The sequence below is a fragment of the Suricata suricatta genome, chromosome 7 (genome assembly GCF_006229205.1).
Source record: "Suricata suricatta isolate VVHF042 chromosome 7, meerkat_22Aug2017_6uvM2_HiC, whole genome shotgun sequence".
NCBI lineage: Eukaryota > Metazoa > Chordata > Mammalia > Carnivora > Herpestidae > Suricata > Suricata suricatta.
Window position 1 is genome coordinate 20247887 of NC_043706.1, and position 12601 is coordinate 20260487.

The 12601-nt window shown below is 42.8% G+C and overlaps 1 protein-coding gene across 1 annotated transcript in view; it reads left to right on the top strand.

Moving 5' to 3' along the window:
- BLOC1S5 (biogenesis of lysosomal organelles complex 1 subunit 5) overlaps positions 1-10053 on the top strand; it is a 71446-nt gene extending 61393 nt beyond the window's left edge. Inside the window, exon 7 of the transcript XR_003910430.1 lies at positions 9958-10053. The gene's annotated coding sequence lies outside the window, so the exon portion shown is untranslated. The remainder of the gene's footprint in view (positions 1-9957) is intronic.
- The last annotated feature ends 2548 nt before the right edge of the window (positions 10054-12601 follow it).

Below are 12601 nucleotides of genomic sequence, written 5' to 3' on the forward strand. Positions count from 1 at the left end.
GGTGTGATGCTGCACTCGGGGAAGCAATGGGATGTCCAAAGAGAGGACCCCTGGTCCTCGCTGGGAGGGAGGTGCTGGTCCTGGTGGCACGAGCTCTCAGCTGACAGCACGGCCACGCATTACTGGTGCCACGGTTTCTCTGCTCCAGACCTTGAAGCTACCAGAGCTGCGGTCAACTGGCACTGAAAAATGATCCTGTCTTGAGTAAAAAAAAAAACAAAAAAACAAAAAAAACAGTAATGGTTTATTCTAAATAAATCACAAAATAAACTGAATGAGAAAAACATAGTTTACCACAGAGTCTCTTCATAGTGTTTTGGCTTCAGCAAGCCTCAACTGCTGTTTTAATTCCTACCTATAATTTGCTAAAGATTGAATCAACACTTTTCAAAATGACTTCACATTTTCAATTTCATATCCCATACTTCCCCGTTTTTTACAGCTTCCGCCAAGGACCTATATGTCCAGTTTAAATACAATATTGCCCAATCTTTTTTCTTAGCAATATAGGCTAGTGGTTACACCAGGTAGGTCTTATGGTTAGCTACAAACATTAGTAAAACAGATTTATTAAAAAATTGGTGATTATTAGCTGAATGGCCGCAGCACAAGTCCTTTATTATTAAACTGAAAGCTATCATCTGTATTGCTGATTGAGAGCCTGAGTCTGGCAAATGATTAATAATCATTATATGTTCAGCGAGGAGCTGGAATTAAAACCTACAAGAGTTGGAGCATCTGGGTGGCTCAGTCGGTCAAGCATCTGACTTTGGCTCAGGTTATGATCTCGCAGTTCATAAGTTTGAGTCCCATGCTGGGCTCTATGCTGACAGCTCAGAGCCTGGAGCCTGCTTCAGATTCTGTGTCTCCCTCTCTTTCTCTCTCTGCCCCTTCTCTGCTCACACTCTGTCTCTCAAAAATAAATGAACATTTAAAAAACTTAAAACATACAAGAATTATAAGAATAAAAGTAATAATTAGCTGATCAATTAGTAAGGGGTGTATGGTCATGATTAAGAATATGGAATTGGAACCAAGCAGCCAGGAGGTCAAGTCCTGACCTTACTCCGCTCTAGCTGAATAAACCTAGTGCATTACTTTACCCTCAGTCAGCCTCAGCTTCCTCATGGTGGCTACAAGGGCCAGAGGGAGTAATATTTGTGTAAAATAATACCTAGGACGTTAGAAATGCTCAGTGAATTTTTTTGTTGTTTGTTTTGTTTTTTGCCCAGTAAATGTTAGTACTTAAAGTGAATCACACATTATACATTCTAGAAAAAACTTGCTCACCTATTTATTTTCATTGAACCTGTCAGTCCTGTGAAGTAGACAGGAAAGGTGTTACTATTCTCCTGTGATGTCAAGAACTGAAGTTAAGGGGCGCCTGGGTGGCTCAGTTGGTTAAGCGTCCAGCTTCGGCTCAGGTCATGATCTCACGGTTTGTGGGTTTGAGCCCCGTATCAGGCTCTGTGCTGACAGCTCAGAGCCTGGAGCCTGCTTTGGATTCTGTGTCTCCCTCTCTCTCTGACCCTCCCCGGCTCACTCTGTCTCTCTCTGTCTCTCAAAAATAAATAAATGACAAAAGAAACATTAAAAAATTTTATATAAAAAAAAAAGAACTGAAGTTGAAAGAGAGGTTAAGTAAGTTAACTAAAGTTAGTTCATGGCAAATCCAGACCTCAAAATCTGGTGCTCTCTCCTCTGAGTTTTTCAGTGGCTCCTATCAGAAAAGAGACAGTGGCAAGGAGCCCTGGTTTTCGTGAATTCAAGAGAGCAGTATTTCCAAGTGCCGGTCCACAGTTAATAACTAGTGTGTGACAGAGTTTTGCTGTCCTGTCTTTCGGATGCTTGGGCCAGATGATTGAAATCAGAAAATGAGGGTCATTATAGGGAGTTTTAAACAGGGTTAAATGTATTCATAAAGAACTCTGCCTTTCACTCTGAAGTTTATATCTTTCCTACTTTTTGATGTTAACATATTCTTATGATAGCAAAATAGAAGTTATTATTATTATTTTTTTTTTGGTAACATCTCTGCCTGATGTCCTAGAACTTGGGCAAAACCATACTGGGCCACGAATTCTGTTTTTGAAATTTTTTCTAACCCAAAATTTGAGAACCAACTCCAGATCTGCATGATTTCATTATTTTATGTAACGATAGTTTTAAGTTTACAGTGGTAGTTTATCTACATTCAGCCATGAAACTTGGCACTTGGGTTTGCATGTAGTTTTACCTTTATCTCTTTCCCTTATGTATTATCTAGGTTACTTTGGGGGCATCTAATGAAACCTCTAAAAAGCACGTGCACAAACAGTTACTGGTATAAATTGAGCGGTTCACAAACTTGGTGGTACTGGAACCCTGGAACCTCTAGGGGGCTCTAGTTGTTTGTTCATGTTACCCGTTCTGTTTGTTTTCTTCTTGTTTTCCTCTACCATGCATTAGGGCTTACACAGGCGAGATTGGTTTTCCAGGCATAGAAGTCTCAGTGTCAGGACTCTGTTTATTTGAGGTTCCTACACTGTGCGTGGCTTTTCAGGTAGAGCTGACAGTTGATGGAAGATTGCAGGAAACAAGGACTCTTAGGTACAGTTGGTGACAGTATAAGTTAATGTAACATCTTTGGAGGGCAATCCGGAAATACCTACCAACATTTAAAATACATATACTTATATTTGTATGTTAAGGCATAGAGGGCATAATGCTTAACGCATCCAACTTCAGCTCAGGTCATGATCTCACGGTTTGTGAGATCAAGCCCCACACCAGGCTGTCTGCTGTCAGCACAGAGCCTCTGCCCTCCTCCCTCCATTCCTGTGTGCATGCACTGTCAAAAATAAATAAACATTTTTTTTAAAGGCATGTACACAAAGACCTTTGTTGGGGCTTTTCATATATGCGTGAACTACTGAAAACATGTATACATACTCATCAGTTTGGAACTAGTTAAATAAATTAGGTATAGTCAAATCAGTATATTATGCAGCCATGCAAAAGGATGAAGTAGCATGATGACAAAATGGAATGATCTCTAAGATATGTGAAAATGCACTTTAAAACAAGGAAATGCACACATCCGTGGGTTCGGATACTTCTGGATATTTGGATATTTCTGGATATTTCAGCAGATGGTAATAGTACTGCCTTGGAAGTTGGGACTGGAAGCCAAAGGTCTTCAGGGGGAGAGATACTTGCTTTTTTAATTTACTGTAGTGCCTAGATGATTCTAATAAGGTGCCTGTGTTACCTATTCAATTTGTTAAAAAAAAAAACTAACTTAAAGAAAGGAATTAATTTTTAAAATTACTGTGCAATGGGAGGAAAAGAGGTTAGAGTATATTTAGCTTAAATGGCCTAAAGGAAAAGGGTTGATGCAAGAAAACAGGTTTTTCTCTTTGGCTCTTTCTCTAATGTGAGAACAAGGGGGCACCTAATAGCATTAAGAGCCGGTAAATGAATAAATCAAAGGAAATAGTTGCTCACACAGCATGTGTCCAGGCTAAGGAATTTGCCACCACAGGCAGTCATAGAGTCAAAAATTGTGGCTGGATCTTTTTTTTTTTTTTTGAAAGTCTGGTCACTTATGTCCAGTCATAACATTTGTAGTTATGCAAGGAAAGATAAGGGTAATCAAATCTGATGGTGCAGGATGCAAGCTGATCATTGCAAAGGAAGGAATTTCTCCCCGACCTCCCTTCTTTTCTGGCTTCATCCAGGGCCTACGAATAGCATTACACAATTGGCTAGGTTCACTTTGAAGAATTGATAGTACTTCCTCTGAATCATTAGGCATTATCCATGGCCAAGGGAAGGATTCCAGACCTGACAGGGCAGCAGAGCTCATAATTCTTTCTTTCTTTTTTTTTTTTTTTTTTTTGCACCCTGAGCGACGGCCCCTCAGAGTTAAGCACTTTGGCAGGCCAGCCCTCCCGCCGCCGTGCTGCTCCTGCCATTCCCAGGAAAGAACATGTTCAAAGGGAAATAATGGGTTTCAGTTGCAATCTCGTAGAAACAACAAACCCTAGATTATTGAGGGAGGGACTGAATAGAGATTCAGGAAATAATTCATGCTTTTTTCTCTCTCTTTCCTTCGCTGGCTACAACTAGTAATGAATCCCTCCACCAGGGGGTAGACAGAAGACATAAACTAGCACTTATCAAGCTCATTTAGCCCTAGTTACAGGTCTGACATTATTATTGGTCTCGTTTATCCACATGTCTCAAGAAATACTGCACCCATCCATGTGCCTCTGTCTTATGTCTGAAGATTAAGAGTACAATGTATCAAATTGACTTGGACGGGAGCAAGTAAAGGGAGTGTAGAAAAGCGTACTATGTCAACATGAGCAAGATAAGTTGTGTTTAACAACATCCACTGCAGAATGACTCTTTTCTGTACTCATGTGATCAGGTCAAGGGCAAACCTTTAAGTGTCTAATCACATGAATAAGAGGCCCCTGTTGTTCTTAGGGTTTTCTTTCATATTATGGAATCCAGTAGTAGGCAGACAGGGTATTCATTAAATGTGCAGGATGAATGTGCATCCTCCGTGCTTTGTTTCGAAGGGCCTTTTCCATCAACCGGCAGCTGGATGACATGGAGACAACACAGTTGGTGACCTCAGGCCCATCTGGCAGCTGGACATCGCGGGTACCCCACAGACATGATTCCGACACTCGGGCATCCAAACACTCAAAACTAGGAGAAAGCTTGTCTCCATCATTATTGTTTGACCTAATTACATGCTAGAAAGCTCCAACTCAACTTAAAAAAAAAAAAAAACACCTCTGATTACATTTAATTATAATTCCTTGTTTAGCTATCCAAACCCATTGGCACTTTCAACCTTTTGTAGGAGACCCATTCCATTTACTTTTTGTAGTGATGGAAATGCTCTGTATCTGTGCTGTCCAGTGTGGTGGCCATTAGCTGTGTGTGACTATCGAGCACTTAGGATGTGGCCAGTGGGACTGAGGAGCTGAATGTTTAATACAATCTGATTTTAAACATTTTGGTTTTAAGTAATCTCTACACTCCACATGGGACTCCAACCCATGAGCCCAAGATCAAGAGTTGCACGTTCCACCAACTGAGCCAGCCAGGCGCCCCTAATGCAGTTTGATTTTTAATTAATTGTAATAAGAAACACCATCTGAACTTGAGAATTCCTTACATCCCCGGTCCAATTTGACGTTAGCATCCCAGCAGGTGACGTAGCCATTTTCTTCTTTCCTGGGCAGAGCGTTGGCTCACTTTTTTTGTCATTAAGATTTAAAAGCACTACTGAAATATTATTTTGCTGTTTTCACACAGTTTTAGCAAAAGTGATACAGTCTTGTCGCTGTGTAAAGGCTCCTAAGTTGTTATTCAGATTCTGTCATAGCGTTTGCCCATATACCTAATACCTGAATGGCAATGTCATGAACAAACATAACAAGGCCTCTTTTTCTAAATGGAATAACCTTGGGTGAAAATCTAGGAATCGAATGTTTGCATAACCAAGAGCAACATGGGGTACTAGGAAATTCCACCAGTCAGCCAGGCAACTTCTTGGCAGCAGGGACCATGTCTTTTATCTGTTTCCTTAGTTCCTAGCATAAATTTTAGTAAGTGTTTCTCAAATGAGTGAAGTAGTATGTGAATGGATAAATTAATAGGGCTCAGAAATGATGCCGGTAACATAACATCAAAGAAGTCTCCTGAAAGCACCACCACGTGCTCAGGTTTATTTGTTAGCAGACATGTTATGGAAACATGCAGTACAATGAATAAGAAGTAGGCCACCGCGAATATAAACACACTGCAAGCCCATCTATGACTAGTTTGAGTTCCGTACCAAATAAATGGTATCCTACATTTATAAAATATATGAGTCCAGGAGAAAAATTTCCAGTTTCCACCAAATTTTTTACTTCTGTTTGGATTTAATTTTTACGAGGGGCTCTACCCCTTCCTGGCCATTCCTTTCCATCTTGCCCTGCTTTCTCCTGCTGCACTGCCAGACGTGATGTGACTACCTCCCCTCCCTCACTGCCCATCATTACAGTCAGATGTATGAAATTACTTTGTAAACTAACGCACGGGGATGTTCATTTTGCAGATAACAAAACAAGAGCCTCACTTTTCTACTTTGAGATTCTTTCACTGGACCTCCTCAACTTTTCCTAGTCTCCTGTCAGCTTACCTCATCAAAAAAGCCCATCAGTTTCTTTCCCTGATTAACTTATTCCTGCCTGAAGCCCTTTTTTTCGAGTTGCATCTAATGACTTGTATGTCTTACCATCTCAACTGCTCTGGCCTCTAGGAGACTTGAAATCCTAACTGACATATAGAAGTTTCCTCGAACAGCAAAACCAATGTGTTATGGAAGAAAGAACTCAGACGCTCCAGGAAGTGTGATTAACTGATTTAAGATTTTGCTTGTGTCACTAACTGACTGTATGATCAACTATGCTTTGATTTTTAAAATGTAAAAATAAATACAATAAAATGCAAAATGATGTTTAAAAATACAGAGATTTTTTTAGAATCTCAGCAACAATCAGGAGGGGTATAAATGGAATTACCCCAAAGTCCCTTGCATTTGGAAGTAAAAGTGTTAATGATATTAGCTTTAAAGTAAAAAGATGCTATTTATTTATTTTTAATGTTATCTCTACCCCCAACATGGGGCTAGGGCTCATGACCCCGAGATTAAGAGTCGCATGCTCTTCGGACAGAGCCAGACAGGCGCCCTGATACTGGCTTTTAATATTCAATAATACATGTTGTAATCACCCCTATTAAAAGAATAGTAAAAGATTAAAAACTGCTGAGTTAATGGAAGAAAATTAACTTAAAATATTGTGTCAATTCTAAAGAAGGGAGAAAAGAAGATGGGGAAAAGAGGACCTAGAACAGACAAGACCAGCGTAAAGCCGATAGGAAGATGGGAAGTTTCAAAACAAATATGTATGAAGAAATCCCTTGAATGTATTTGGTAGAAAAATGCTTTACTTAAAATCTAAATGCTGAGGGGCACCTAAATTGAACATCCGACTTTTGATTTTGGCTCAGGTCATGATCTCACTCACGGTTCTGGGTTCAAGGCCCGTGGCAGGCTCCGTGCTGACAGTGCAAAGCCAGCTTGGGATTCTGTCTCTCTGCACCCGCTCCCAACTCATGCACTCTCTCTCTCACTCTCTTTCTCAAAATAAATAAACATCTTTAAAAAAGAAAGATACAAACCAATGATTATGTTTATTCAAAATAGGATTTATTATTTATTGAACTCTGGGCTAAATGCTAGAATTGATTCAGAGGCAGTGTCTGGTTTCCAGGAACTCAGCATAGCTGTGAACACCGACTTACAGACAACTTTCTGTGACGTAGTTAACGTTCTAAGTGCCATCAAGAATCAATGCACACTTATGAGTCCGATCTCCTAATGGATGGACCTCGAGGGTGTCATGCTAAGCGAAATAAGTCAGGCGGAGAAGGACAGATACCATATGTTTGCACTCATAGGTCTAACAGGAGAACAGGAGAAACCTAATGGAGGACCATGGGGAAGGGAAGGGGGAAGAGAGTTGGGGTGAGAGAGGGATGCAAAACCTGAGAGACTGTTGAATACTGAAAACGAACCGAGGCTGAAGGGAGAGGCAAGGAGAAGGGAGGTGGTAGTGATGATGGAGGGCACTTGTGGGGAAGAGCACTGGGTGTTGTATGGAAACCAATTTGACAATAAACTATTAAAAAAGAAAAAAGAATCATTGTACAGAATAAGACCTGTCTTGCCTCATGGGATCAGGATTGGTTTCCTAAGGAGTTAGCATGTGAATTGGGTCTTAGCTTCAGAACAAATGAAGAGGATGGCTATGGATGTTCAGGTCGAAGGTGTACAAACACGAGCAGAGTTTAAAAGTGCAGGCATGTTCACTCAGCCATTAAAAAAAAATGATTGGAAAAATCAATACTTATTAAATTTGGCCTTAGTGCTGAAGACTGATAATAAAACAGAACGGCCTGCTGCCAGGAACTGTAAGTAAAAGTAAAGGTCCAAGGAGAAGGCTTCTTTGTTCATCTAAAACTCCGTGCCTGGATCTTAGCTTCTGTAGAGTGGATTTATTTTACATATTTGGTAGTAGCCCAGCACTGATCGGAGTAAATATTAAAATTAAAAATTATGCAAAGCTTTAGGGTAAAGGTGAGTGCTTCTTTTTAATCTTTACTTTTTTTTAATTTTTTTATGTCTTTTATTTATTTTTGAGAGACAGAGAGAGACAGTGCGAGCAGGGGAGGGTCAGAGAGAGAGGGTGACACAGAATCTGAAGCAAGCTCCAATCTCTGAGCCAGCTGTCAGCACAGAGCCCAACGCGGGGCTTGAACGCACGAACTGTTGAGATCATGACCTGAGCCGAAGCCGGCCACCTAACCGACTGAGCCACCCGGGCGCCCCTTTTTAATCTTTATTTAGATGTATTTATATAGACAGACAGAGTGTGAGCTGGGGAGGAGCAGAGAGAGAGGAGACAGAATCTGAAGCAGGCTCCAAGCTCTGAGCTGTCAGCACAGAGCCCGACGCGGGGCTCGAACTCATGAACTGCAAGATCATGACCTGAGCTAAAACTGGATGCTGAACAGACTGAGCCACCCAGGCACCCCAACGTGAGTGCTTCTGTGAGTCTGTTCACACTCTGGTCTCCAGATGCTGATAATGCTTCCTGACGCACAGCGAGAAACTCGTCTATCCCACGGGTTTGTGGTCTTCTGGCTGCTCACGCGGCCCTGTACCCCACTTGAAGCCAGTGCATACCCTAGATCATTTTCTACATGGATGGGCAGCTCTTCACTTCATGGCCATTTCAAAGACGCACTGAGGTCCTGCTTTGTGCCTGTATCTGCTGTGCGCTTAACACGGCGCCCCACAGTCGTCTCCTGATGAGTCTGTCTCTCATATTCATGTCGTTGTCCCCTTTGCCTGCCACAGGGGCTGGCCCCCCATGGGTGCTGAGCAAATGTTTGCTGAAACCACATTCAAAAGCCAGGTGGCAAGTGGCCCTAAGAGTGCCACTGTGGTATCAGGAATGCTTCTCTAGAGCCCCATTAGGGTGTGGACCAACAAGAGGACCATCTTTCATGCCGATGAAGACACTTCTGAGTGTGAAAAAAGGTGTTACTCATACACATGCCAGAGTAAACCCAGGATCCTCTGGAGGGAACCAAGAGATAATGGTCACCCTCTTATGACTGACTCCCCCACAGGATTATTGCAAAACGGCCCTGCGTCTCCCCAGGGAAGGTGATCCTAATCCCAGCTGACCTTGGAGAGTCTGGTAATCAAAGCACCACTCTTGTCCATTCTAGATCTATCTCTGAGAGGAAGGTGGTCCTGAGGCTGGAGCAGGCTGCCCCCCACCTCCCCTGCTGCGTTTCCTCAACAATCCCATTGTGACGCACTGCATTTTTAAGGTTGAGTGCTCTTCCCATGCGGGCCCTCTGGGTTCCCGCTAACTTGCCTGGTGTTGGCCCACATGTGGCCCGTGCAAGATGCTGAGAGGTGCTTGGTTCCCAGGCTGTGTTTGCTGGGAGGACATGGTGTGACAGGTGTGACACACTCTTACCCTGCCCTGTGCTTCTGCCGCAGGAACAGAACCTTCCCCAGGGCAAGGTTCCCAGGTTGCCCCTCTGTGGACAGTAGGTGAGAGGTCATAGCATTGATCTCACTGCAGCACTGCCCAGGCCACAGTCAGGATGGCATTGCTGATGGCCTGGGAAGACGTTCAGGAGACAAGAAATGTCGCAGTAGACCGACCAAGGAGTCTGACAATAGGGAAGATGAGTGGCAAAGATAGACGTTTGCAATTAAAAGCACCCTCTGCACCAAAAAATAGTTTCCATGCTATGTAAGAAGTTCATAAACACTACAGCCGATTAACATTTGATAAACTCTTCACTTCCCCATTTCTCTGATAGGAAGGCTGTGAAGTGAGATAAAGCAGGCGCGCGCCGCCGGAGGACAAACATCTCAGCATCCAATAAACCTCGAAATGTTTCTTTTCTTGTTTTCAAGACCGGTTGCTATTTCCTGCGCGACTCTTGTTTGTTAGCGCGTTGACTCATCGGGAGTCCAGCACCCGTTCGGGCACCGGGGGATGGACTTGCACATCTGCCCCGCGGGGTCGCAGGGGAGATAACAGCCAGCGACAACAATAGTCTTCCTCCGTCCGCCGGCCAGCAGAACTTTTGGCACAGCGGGCTGAGAATAACTTATCGTCGGTGCCCCAAACAGCTCTGGAGTTCTGGAAGCCCAGAGTGGTTGTTTGCCAGACAGAGATAACAGGCAGGATACGACCCAGAGCCAGACGCGCTCGGGAAGTCAGGGCTACACCTGGCAGAGCCTGCAAAGGAAAAGGGGCGGAGCGGCCACTCCGCACGCGGTTTCCTGGTTGCCCGGGCCTGGCTGGCAACACAGGGGAGATGTGCTTAAGTTAGCCCGAGGGACTGCCTGTCACTGGGCGGTGTAAAAATAATACTTAATGGATTCTGGTGCAGGGAAGAATTTCCTTAGACACGGTTTAAAAACAAGAATTAATGCAAGCAACTCAACAGAGAGAATGTTTCTTTTCAGTTGCTCTTGTTGAAAAATAAAGTTGTGTGACGAGGTGGGGGGTTGGTTGTCTTCATCATCATCGTAATGGGTGACATGTCCTACCTATTTCTTTAAGTTTATTTATTTATTTTAAAAAGACAGAGACAGCATGAGCAGGGGAGGGGGAGAGAAAGAGGGAGACAGAGAATCCCAAGCAGGCTCCGTGCTGTTGGCACAGACCCAGACGTGGGGTTCAAACTAACAAAACAGTGAGATCATGACCTGAGTCTAAATCAAGAGTTGGACACTTAACTAACTGAGTCACCCAGGGGCCCCAGCATGTCCTACATTCTTAAAGCATGGCTCTGATAACCTAGAGAGGCAGCTGAAGATGCCTCAGAGACTGGATCTGTCTGCTCTGAGCTTTCCAAAGAGCATCTGAAACTGGTATTAAGTGCGCCACTCACCAAATGTGCCTTGAGATTCAGGGACCATACACCCTGCTCCACAGGCTTCCTCAGCTCATGTCATTAGGTGCACCAGACAGCAGCTTAACAGTTTCCACTCTACTTTTGTGATGAAAATTTCTTTCATTGTCTCACCGAAACTTTCAGGGTAACAACTAAGACATCCATAAAGGAATGGTTGTTTTGGTAATAAGTTCGGTGCCGTACTATGAAGCAGGCTACACTGCAGCATATCAGTGCTAATAACCATTATTCACTTGAAGGCAGGGGAGAGCAAAGAGCGAGTGTTTCATCAGTTTTCAAAGCCACAGAGCTTGTTCAGCACCTTCCCTTTTCCCCCTCCCTTTTCAGCCCTCAGTTTGTTTTCAGTATTCAAGAGTCTCTCATGATTTGCCTCCTTCCCTCTCCCTCTTTTCCCCCCATCCCTCCCCTCTGTTAAGTTTTTCCTGTTAGACCTATGAATGAAAACATATGGTATCTGTCCTTCTCTGCCTGACTTATTTCACTTAACATGACACCCTCAAGTTCCATCCACATTGCCACGAATGGCCAGATTTCATTTTTTCTCATTGCCATGTAGTACTCCATTGTATAAATAAAGGTTTGTCTTTATATGTTGGTTGTTTAAATCCCCTGACGAGAGGAAGCTTATCAGAGAGTGGGTCATGCCTCAGTAATAGCTATGTTTTTAATCAGCAATCATACAACAGATTTTCAGTAAGACTTTGGCAAGTGAAGGCGAGGTTTGGCTATCAACTGCTAGCATAAGTAAGGACCACACATGGTTTGCAGTGTTTTCTCCTTAGTCTCTCGGTCTAATTAAGATTGTGATTGGCCATCTGATCTCAATAGTAGCTAATTTCTTACAGTGGGTGGTTCATTAATTTAATATAGATAACTCAAAGAATGTTTAAGGTCAGAGAGGCATAAAATTGACCTACCTGTTATGAAGGGATTTTAATGCCCAGAGCACTAAAAATAGAATTATGAGTTTTGTGTATATTTGCCTCCCTTGGGCTGGCCATATGGAGGGCAGGTGGGGAACGATACAGTGATCCAGAAGCCCTAGGGTTGACTTCTGAATCATCTCCATATAGAAAAACAGGACCTGGGGGGAATAATACCTGGTCCGCTCCACAGAAGGCCCACGGTTTACATGTGTATATGAGACAAAGCTGGGTCCGGTCAGTATAGAATGTAGTATGTGATTAGTGAAGGATTGTTTTCCCAAACTCAGCTAATGTGGAAAGCCAAGTATTTTTTTTCTTTGCAGAATGTATTACAAACAGTTGTGCTTTGAGACAATAGTATTTGATACCAGAAAAGTGATTAAGGAAAAAAAAGCGATTTAGGGCAAATCATCTGTTAAAGAGAAGCAAAAGCACTCAATTATTATATCATATTTTCTCAGGTCTAAGGTGTACATTATTATTATTACATGTTACACTTCTGCAGTGGAGAGATCATTCTTACCGTGTATATCTATATTTAATGTGGTAGTGTTACGTTTCTTCCCCACCACCCCACAGAGTTTGTCACTACCTCATCATCCTAAAAACCA